Below are 10676 nucleotides of genomic sequence, written 5' to 3'. Positions count from 1 at the left end.
CGCCCACCTTGGCCTCCCAAAGCACTGGGATTATAGGCGTGAGCCACCGCACCTGGCCATAATTAACTTTCAAAGGCACTACCTTCAAATACCATCAGGTTAGTGATTAGGACTTCAAACACATGAATTTGAGGGTGGTGGGTACACAAGCATTAAATCAATAATGAAGCATAAAACTTATACTCTACAAACTATAAAATATTGTTAAAAAAATTAAGATGATCTAAATAATTAGAAAAACATCTTGTGTTCATGGATTGGAATACTTAACATTGTTAAGTGGCAATACTCTTCATACCGATCTATAAATTTAACACAATCCCTATCAGAATCCCAAGCAGATTTATTTGTAGAGGTTGACAAGTTGATTCTAAAATGCATGTGGATATGCCAACAATCCGAAAGTAAAGCAAAACAAAGCAAAACACAACAATCATGAAAGAGAACAAAGCAGGAGAACTTGCACTTCCCAACTTTAAAACTTACTACACAGCAATAGTAATCAAGACAGTGTGGTACTGGCATAAGTTACAAAACACTAACTCAAAATGAATAAAAAACTGAAATGCAAAAGCTAAAACTATAAAACTCTTAGAAGGAAACACAAGGATTGATCTTCATGACTTTTGATTTAACAAAGGATCCTTAGGTACAACACCAAACATAAGCAACAAAAGAAAAAATATTAAAAAATTTTGTGCTTCAAAGTACATCAGCACGAAAGTAAAAAGATAGATAATATGATATATACATAATGATAGAAAATGTTTGCAAATTATATATCTAATTACTTATATCTAGAATACATAATGAGCTCTTACTACTCAATCATAAAGAGATAAACCAATTTTAAATGGGCAAAGGGTCTGAGTAGGCATTTTTTCAAGGAAGGTATGCAAATAGATAATAAGAACATAAAAAGATGCTCGCCATAATTAGTCTTCAGGGAAAGGCAAACCAAAACCACAATGTGATATGACTTCATACCCACTAAGATGGCTAGAATAAAAAAATCAGATAGCAAGGATGTGGAGAAACTGAACCTTCATACACTGCTGATGCGAATGTAAGATGATGCTGTCTGGCAATTCTTTACATAATAACTCTATTAAGCACAGAGTTTTCATATGGTAAATAGTTGTGTCATATGGTAACCAGCAATTCTATTCCTAGGTATAAACCCAGGAGAAAAAAAGGCATATACCCATATAAAAGTTTGTACACTAATGTTTATAGCAGCAGTGTTCGTAATAAGCAAAAGATGGAAACAATCCAAATGTACATAAACTGATGATTGGGTAAACAAAATGTGTTAAATCCATACAATGAAATATTATTCAGCTGGAAAAAGGAAAGATGTATGTTACAACATGGATGAACCTTGAAAACAATATACTAAGTGAAAGAAGTCAGTCACAAAAGATCACATATTATATGACACCATTCATATAAAATGTCCAGAACAAGAAAATTGACTGAGACAGACAGTATATTAATGGTTACTTAGGGGTTTGGGGTGACGGATGGGAGGGTGGGGTGATTGCTAAAGAAGACAGGGTTTTGTTTTGAGATGATAAAAATGTTCTGTGGTGATGGTTGTATGTATTTGTGAATATACTAAATATTGTTGAATTGTACACTTTAAATAGGTGAATTGTGTGGTTTTTGAAATGTGGCTCAATAAAGTTGTTAAAAATTCAAATATCCAGTTGTTCACTGGTAATAAATAGAAATACAATGGGGTTGTGTATACTTATTTTCTATTTTGCAACCTTCATAAACTCACTTATTTTGTGCCAGGTGATTCTGTTTTTATTCCATTAAGTTTTCAACACAGATGATTATGTTGTGTATGAATAAAGACAATTTTACTTCTCCCTCTCTAGTCTGGATGCTTTTTATTACTTTTGTTTTTCTTTCTTTCTTTTTTTTTTTTTTTTGAGATGAAGTCTCACTCTGTTGCCCAAGCTGGAGTGCAGTGACATGATCTCGACTCACTGCAACCTCTGCCTCCCAGGTTCAAGCAGTTCTCCTGCCTCAGCCTCCCGAGTAGCTGGGATTACAGGCGTGCACCACCATGCCTGGCTAATTTTTGTATTTTTAGCAGAGACAGGATTTTACCATGTTGGCCAGGCTGGTCTCGAACTCCTGACCTCATGATCCACCAACCTCAGCCTCCCAAAGTGCTGGGATTACAGGCATGAGCCACTGCGCCCAGCCTCTTTTTAAAAATGTCTTTTGTTCCTTATAACACTGGCTCAAATCTCCAGTAAAAAGTTGAATGGGATTGGTGGAGCAAACATTTTAATCTTGTTTCTTATGTTTGGGGAAAAAGAATCAATCATTCATCATTAAGTATGTGTAAGCTGTAGGTTTTTCAGAGATTGCCTGTAACAGGTTGACGAAATTTACCTCTATTCTTAGTTTTCTGTGAGTTTTTATCAGGAATAGTCTTTGGATATTTTCAAATACCTTTTCTGTATCTATTGAGATCATCGTATGTTTTTATTTCTTTTTTTAGTGTGTTAATATGGTGAATTTTACATTGAATTTTGAATGTTAAATATTTCCTGTTATGCGGGCCTGCTTGTGATAAATTCTTTCAGATTTTGTGTCTGAAAGCATCTTCATATTTGAAAGATATTTTTAGTGAGTATAGAATTCTAGATAAATTAAAGGATTTATTCTTTCACTACTTTAAAGCTGTCCTCATGCTTGTGCAGCTTCTCATGAGACACTAGCTTATCTTTGTTTGTTTATTGTGTGTCTTTTGTTCTCTACTGGCTTCTGAGATTTTCTGTCTGTCACTGTTCTTGAGCATTTTAACTATGACATACTTCTGTATGGTTTTTCTTTATGTTTCTTTTCCTTGGGCTTTCATGACTTTTTAAATCTGTGGGTTTATAGCTTATACCAAATTTGGAAAATTTTAATTTTTTTCAAAGATATATTTGGAATCCCTATTGTCTCTTCTTAGTAAAATCCACTTACACTCATGTAAGTCCACAATTACAATAAGAATATCAAAGATCACTGATCTTTATGTTGTAACATATAAAAATAATGAAAAGGTCTGAAGTATTGCAAGAATTACCAAACTGTGACACAGAGATATGAAGTAAACAGGAGAAGTTGGAAATGGCACTGATATACTTACTGGACATGGGGTTGCCATAAACCTTCAGTTTACAAAACGCAGTATCTGTGAAGCACAATAAAATGAAGTATGCCTGTATTTTGTCTGTTTTTTAGGGTGATTTCAGTGTGGAGGGTAAATCTGGTTCCTTTCCTCCTTCTTCACTGGAAATGCAAGTCCATGTCAGATAGTAATGATGAGACTGTGCAGAGCTGGGTGGCTTGAGTTAAGGCAACCAACAAGAAAACACTCTCAGAGATTCACCCCAATCTGAACCTGAAGGAACAAGGAGGAGGGAGAAGTTCCTGGAATCTGGCAACACGTAACTGCAGAAGAGGGCACTTAAGAAGAGCTGGGACTGCCGGGAAAATAGCCGCTGCCAGAACCTTGGTGCAGAAAAGTGTTAGCATAGAGGACCTGGCTGCTGTCCTTTGGAAGGCCAGCTTACTAGGTGGCCCTTCGCTGGAGTCTGTGAACTTAAGATTTCTGGGGGGGGTTCCTACTACCTTTACTGATAAGAGTGGCTACACTGTGACTGAACAGTACAAATAATATGGTTTAACTAATACTTGCTTTCCTTCTTGGAGTTTGGATTTTTTTTTTTTTTTGAGACATTGTCTCTCTCTGTTGCCCAGGTTAGAGTGTAGTGACATGATCTAAGCTCCCTGCAACCTCCACCTCCTGGGTTCAAGCAATTCTTGTGCCTCCACCTCCCAAGTAGCTGGGATTACAGGCACGTGCCACCGCACCTGGCTAGATTTTGTATTTTTAGTGGAGACAGGGATTCACCACGTTGGCCAGACTGGTCTCAAGCTCCTGACTTCAAGCAACTCACCCGCCTCTGCCTCCCAAAGTGCTGGGATTACAGGCATAAGCTGCCATGCCCAGCCTGGGAGTTTGAAATTTTGATATAGAAAAGTAGGGTGTCACATGACCAGCCCCCAGTAAAAATCCTGGGCACTGAGTTTCTACTTAGCTTCCCGGGGTTGCAACATTTTACAAGTGTTGCCACAGTTCCTTGTTGAGGGAATCAAACACATCTTGTGCGACTCTACCAGGAGAGGACGTGGATTGTGCCTGGTTTCCTCCAAACGTTTTCCTTTTCTGATTTTGCTTTGTATCTTTTCGTTGGAATAAATTATAATCACGAACAAGACTATACACTGAGTCCTGTGAGTCATCCTAGCAAATCATCAAGCCTGGGGGTTTTGGGGATTCCTGACACAGTTGGAGAGGTGAGGAATGAGAAGGAAAAATAAATAATCCAACTTCTCCCTCCTGTAGCTACTTTGCTGATAGTGCACAGGATTCACCTGGAAGCTAGAAGGCAATGGAGCATGGATGGTGCAAAACAGAGGTGAACCTCCCAGACCTGGGCAAGGCAGAAAAGTGGGGAAAGTGGACATAGGGGTTGGGAGTCAAATGCTGAACAGTCGGCGCAGATGCAGAGCATGTGCCTGCTGCGTCCCCTGCTCACCATCAAAGCCCTGGAGCCCATAGCCTCTAATGCCAGAGTGTACAGGGCAGAAATAATTTTAATTTAAACTTTAAAAATTCAAAAGACAATTTAACCCATCTGACAAGGGATGAATAACCAGAATATACAAGGAGCTCAAATAACCCTATAGGAAAAAAAATCTAATAATCCAATCAAAAGATGGGCAAAAGATCTGAATAGACATATCTCAAAAGACATACAAATGGCAAACAGGCATATAAAAAAGGTGCTCAACATTGCTGATCATTAGAGAAATGCAAATCAGGCTGGGCATGGTGGCTCACACCTGTAATCCCAGCACTTTGGGAGGCCGAAGCGAGTGGATCGCTTGAGGTCAGGAGTTCAAGACCAGCCTGGGCAACATGGCAAAACCTCATCTCTACTTAAAATACAAAAATTAGCCAGGCGTGGTGGCATGTGCCTGTAATCCCAGCTACTTGAGAGGCTGAGGCAGGAGAATCTCTTGAACCTGGGAGGCGGAGGTTGCAGTTAGCCAAGATGGTGCCACTGCACTCCAGCCTGGGTGACTGAGTGAGACCTTGTCTCAAACAAACAAACAAGAACAAAGAAATAAACAAAGAAATGCAAATCAAAACTACAATGAGATATCATCTCACCCCAGTTTAAATGGCTTTTATCCAAAAGATAGGCAATAACAAATGCTGGTGGGAATATGGAGTAAAGGGAACACTTGTACACTGTTGGAGGAATGTCAATTAGTACAACCACCATGGAGAACAGTTTGGAGGTTCCTCAGAAAACTAAAAATTGAGCTACAATATGATCCAGCAATCTCACCCACTACGTATATACCCCAAAGAAAGGAAATCAGTATATTGAAGAGATATCTGCACTCCTATGTTTGTTGCAGCACTGTTTATAATAGCCATGATTTGGAAGCAAGCTTAGTGCCCATTAACAGATGAATGGATAAAGAAAATGTGGTATATATACACAATGGAGTACTACTCAGCCATGAAAAAGAATGAGATCCAGTCATTTGTAACAACATGGATGGAACTGGAGATCATTATGTTAAGTGAAATAGGACAGGCACAGAAAGACAAACATTGCATGTCCTCATTTATTTTTGGGAGCTAAAAATCAAAACTATTGAACTCATGGGCATAGAGAGTAGAACAATGGTTACCAGAGGCTGGGAAGGGTAGTGAGGGGCTGAGAGGGAGATGGGGATGAGTATTAAAAAATAAAAATAATGAATAAGATCTACTATTTGATAGCACAACACAGTGATGATAGTCAATAATAATTGTACATTTTAAAATAACTTAAAGACTGTAATTGGATTGTTTGAAACTCAATGGATAAATCTACCCTTGAGGGGATGGATACCTCATTCTTCATGATGTGCTGCTTATTTCACATTGCATGCCTGTATCAAAACATCTCATGTACTCCATAAATATGTTCACCTACTATGTACCCAGAAACATTTCTAAAAAAGACAATTAAAAATTTTGAAAATAGAAATATAACATGGAAAGCTATAATTTCATCTAAAATTTTCCATGCATTCTTTTCCTTTGTTGTTGAAGAAAGTTTTACACTTTCAACTTCAAAATACCTTTCTTAGTGAAAAGTGCTTTTAATATCAATAAATTATTTAAATATCACTGTTGAATAAGATTAGCAAATTGAAACTCATAGGATTAATTTAGGAACTTTCCTAAATAAAATACTGTGTTTTAAATTTAATTATAAAGAACTTTCATTTTGACGAAGCCAGTACAGGACCATTTGTGTGATGATGGCAATTTTCTCGGCTCTTGGTATCAGCACTCATTTATCCATACGATAAATAGTTATTGCATATCTGCTTTGTGATGAGCACTGAATTAAGTACTTGAAAAAAGAGCTAATGTCCATTTCAAAAGGAGTGATTGCTTTTTCTTTGGAGGAAACAAATATTAGATCTTACAGCATTTGATATATATATTTTTTGGTCTGGGCGGTACATCCTCAGACACTCTTTTAAACTGTAAGTTTAAAAACTCTTGTATGCATTTGCAAAGATAAACTCTCATCATTCACATTCCAATACCTGTACTTGGTAAATAACAAAGTAAATTAAATGAGGTTCTTAAGAGTCAGTATTCAATGTTGCTGAATCCTCAGCTAATTCAATGCCTTCTTAAATGACCAATACAAATTAAAAGTCATGAAAGATTTTCTAATTAAGATGACATTCCCAGAGAGGCCCAGAGCATTCTGAGGACATCATTTTGTGTTGATCCGTCACTGAGTATTGCTTTGGCTGTGCCAAAGGAAGGCCTTGGAAGAGCCCACATCAGAAGTGAAAGGTGGAGAGTGGGATAAGGAAGATTCTGTCAACTGAGGACTTCCCTGGGGTCTTCAGGAAGCACTGGATGGCAGCAAGGGGTATGGATCCCTGATTGCCGCTGCAGAACAGGGCAATGGGTGATGGTATTTATCCTGGGCATACTCCCTTGGCTTTCCTCACCAGACAACTACCCCTAAGTAGCCCTTTGGCTTTTAATTTACCACAAGAAAGATAAACCTTGCTAAAGGGCTGTCAAGCGCACAGACCTTGGGGTCTTTACTCTAATTCCAGCTGGAATGTTTACTGTGTGATCTTGGCCAACTTCCTTCGACTTTCTGAGCTTCAATTTTTGCACCTGAGAAATGGAAATAGTGACAACTCACATTATAGGTTTGTGTAAACTGCTTAATTTGATTTCTGGGATCTGCCTTTCTCTCTTTCTTAGCTACTAAGGTTGTCCTTATCGCTGCACAACCCCTGCATGGTCATCCAAGGCCTAGAGACTGAAATATGCTTGAAGGTCTAAAGTTAAGGCTCATAAATGGTAGGGCACCAAGCTGTATAAGAAGTTAGTAGGGATTTCTCTATTCTTGGTTCTTTATGGCACTATCTCAAGTAGATACATATTTTTTCAAAGTAATTTTATTATGAAATCCAAGCATCCAGAAAAGTTTAAGTACTGTACAAAGAGCTTTTTTTTTTTTTTTTTAACTGAATGATTTGAGGGCAAGTTGTTGCTGGGATTCCCATCACCCCCAAATACTTCAGTATTTATAGTGATATAAATACTGAAGGACCTTCTTCTGTGTTATCTCAGTATAACCATTAACACTGATGTATTACTACCATCCGATCCTCAGACCCGACCCCCTTTGAGTTTCACCAGTAATGTCCTTTATAGCCAAAAAATCCAATCTAGGACCCCACTTTGCATTTAGTTGTTATGTTTCTTTAATCTCCTTCATTCTAGAACAGTTAAGACCCTGACTTTTTGTCACACATTTTGTAGCATGCTCATTTGTTTGTTTTTGTCTGATAATTCCTCATAATGGGCAGAGGTGATGCATTTTTGGCAGGCAATTACAGAAATAATGCTGAGGTCTCACTGCCTTCTGTGAGGTGGCCTGTGATGTCAGCTTGTCCCATTACAGGTGATGTTAAGTTGGGTCACTGAGTTAAGGTCATCCAGCTTCTTCACGGTCATGCTATTCTTGTTCTCTTTCTAAGTGGTATTTTGTGGAAAGTTAAGTGGAAATTGTATGATTTTCCAGTTTCTCATCAAACTTGTACTCATTAACCTACCAGATTTAGCGCCTATTGATGTTTCTTGGCTGAATTTATTGTTACCATGATGTTTGGCATTTTCACTTATACATTTATTATTAGCATTATATTAGAAGGAAAACTTCCTTTTCTCTCTACTTGTATTTGTTTTTGTGTTTACATCTGTATGAACTGATGTTTCCCTGTTTTATTCAAAGGTTTATAATCCTTTACCATTATTATTTACTTTGATATTCAAATTATTCCAGATTTAGCCAGCAGAAGCCTTTTCAAATCTCTTTTTCATGCCCTTTTGTCAAGTCTCCATCACTCTTGAGCATTTTCTTACACTCTGTAACTAAATGTTCCAGCTTCATCTTCTTTTTTCTGCCCTAGCCATAGAATCAACTATTTCTCCCAAAAGCCCTAGTTCTTTATCTTTTTTTTGAGATGGAGTCTCACTCTGTCATCCAGGCTGGAGTGCAGTGGTGCAATCTCAGCTCACTGTAACCTCTGCCTCCCGGGTTCAGGTGATTCTCCTGTCTCAGCCTCCTGCGTAGCTGGGATTATGGGCACTTGCCATCATGCCAGGCTAATTTTTGTATTTTTGTAGAGATGGGGTTTCACCATGTGGGCCAGGCTGGTCTCGAACTCCTGACCTCAGGTGATCTGCCTGCCTTGGCCTCACAAAGTGCTGGGATTACAGGCGTGATCCATTGCGCCTGGCCTCTGGTTCTTTTTAGTGTAGAAAGGTATTTAGAAACCAAGATGGGTTGCTAGATGTGCTCATTGCTATTGGAATGTCATTTAAAAGACAGTTTCTGAATGGTAAAATTATAAGTGATTTTCAATTTATTTTATTTTTGGTTTCTGTTTTTTTTTTTCTTTTTTTCTTTTTTACCAATACCTTTAATTTGTCTTCTCTGATTTAAAATCATCTTTTCGGCTGGGTGTGGTGGCTTACACCTGTAATCCTAGCACTTTGGAAGGCTGAGGAGAGCAGATCACTTGAGGTCAGGAGTTTGAGACCAGCCTGGCCAACATGGTGAAAGCCCATCTCTACTAAAAATACAAAAATTAACCAGACATGGTGGTGCACACCTGTAGTCCCAGCTACTCTGGAGGCTGAGGCAGGAGAATTGCTTGAACCCAGCGGGTGGAGGTTGCAGTGAGCCGAGATCACGCCCCTGTACTCTAGCCTGGGTGACAAAGTGAGACTCCATTTCAATAAATAAATAAATAAAATCATTTTTTTATCTTGCTTTTGTTCCTGCAGCTAAATTAGAAATTTGAAGTGTTTTCCTTAAAAAATGCAATGGCATTTTTTTTTTCTTTTTCTTTTTCTTTTTTTCTTTTTTTTTTGAGAGCCTGGAAGAAGCTTGAGTTTTTTTTTTTTTTTTTTTTTAATTATACTTTAAGTTCTAGGGTACATGTGCACAACATACAGGTTACATATGTATACATGTGCCATGTTAGTGTGCTGCACCCGTTAACTCGTCATTTACATTAAGTATATCTCCTAATGCTATCCCTCCCCCCTCCCCCCACCCCATGACAGGCCCCAGTGTGTGATGTTCCCCACCCTGTGTCCAAGTGTTCTCATTTTTCATTTCCCACCTATGAGTGAGAACATGTGGTGTTTTCTGTCCTTGCGGTAGTTTGCTGAGAATGATGGTTTCCACTTTCATCCATGTCCCTACAAAGGACACGAACTCATCCTTTTTTATGGCTGCATAGTATTCCATGGTTTTCTGTCCTTGAGATAGTTTGCTGAGCATGATGGTTTCCAGCTTCACCCATGTCCCTACAAAGGACATGAACTCATCCTTTTTTATGGCTGCATAGTATTCCATGGTGTATATGTGCCATATTTTCCTAATCCAGTCTATCATTGATAGACATTTGGGTTGGTTCCACATCTTTGCTATTGTGAATAGTGCTGCAATAAACATACATGTGCATGTGTCTTTATAGCAGCATGATTTATAATCCTTTGGGTATATGCCCAGTAATGGAATGGCTGGGTCAAATGGTATTTCTAGTTCTAGATCCTTGAGGAATTGCCACACTGTCTTCCACAATGGTTGAACTAGTTTACAGTCCCACCAACAGTGTAAAAGCATTCCTATTTCTCCACATCCCCTCCAGCACCTGTTGTTTCCTGACTTTTTAATGATCGCCATTCTAACTGGTGTGAGATAGTATCTCATTGTGGTTTTGATTTGCATTTCTCTGATGGCCAGTGATGATGAGCATTTTTTCATGTGTCTGTTGGCTGCATAAATGGCTTCTTTTGAGAAGTGTCTGTTCATATCCTTTGCCCACTTTTCAATGGGGTTGTTTGATTTTTTCTTGTAAATTTGTTTAAGTTCTTTGTAGATTCTGGATATTAGCCCTTTGTCAGGTGGGTGGATTGTAAAAATTTTCTCCCATTCTGTAGGTTGCCTGTTCACTCTGATGGTAATTTCTTTTGCTGT

Source organism: Hylobates moloch, unplaced genomic scaffold (genome assembly GCF_009828535.3).
Source record: "Hylobates moloch isolate HMO894 unplaced genomic scaffold, HMol_V3 SCAFFOLD_10, whole genome shotgun sequence".
Lineage (NCBI taxonomy): Eukaryota > Metazoa > Chordata > Mammalia > Primates > Hylobatidae > Hylobates > Hylobates moloch.
Note: the sequence above shows the minus strand (reverse complement) of the source record.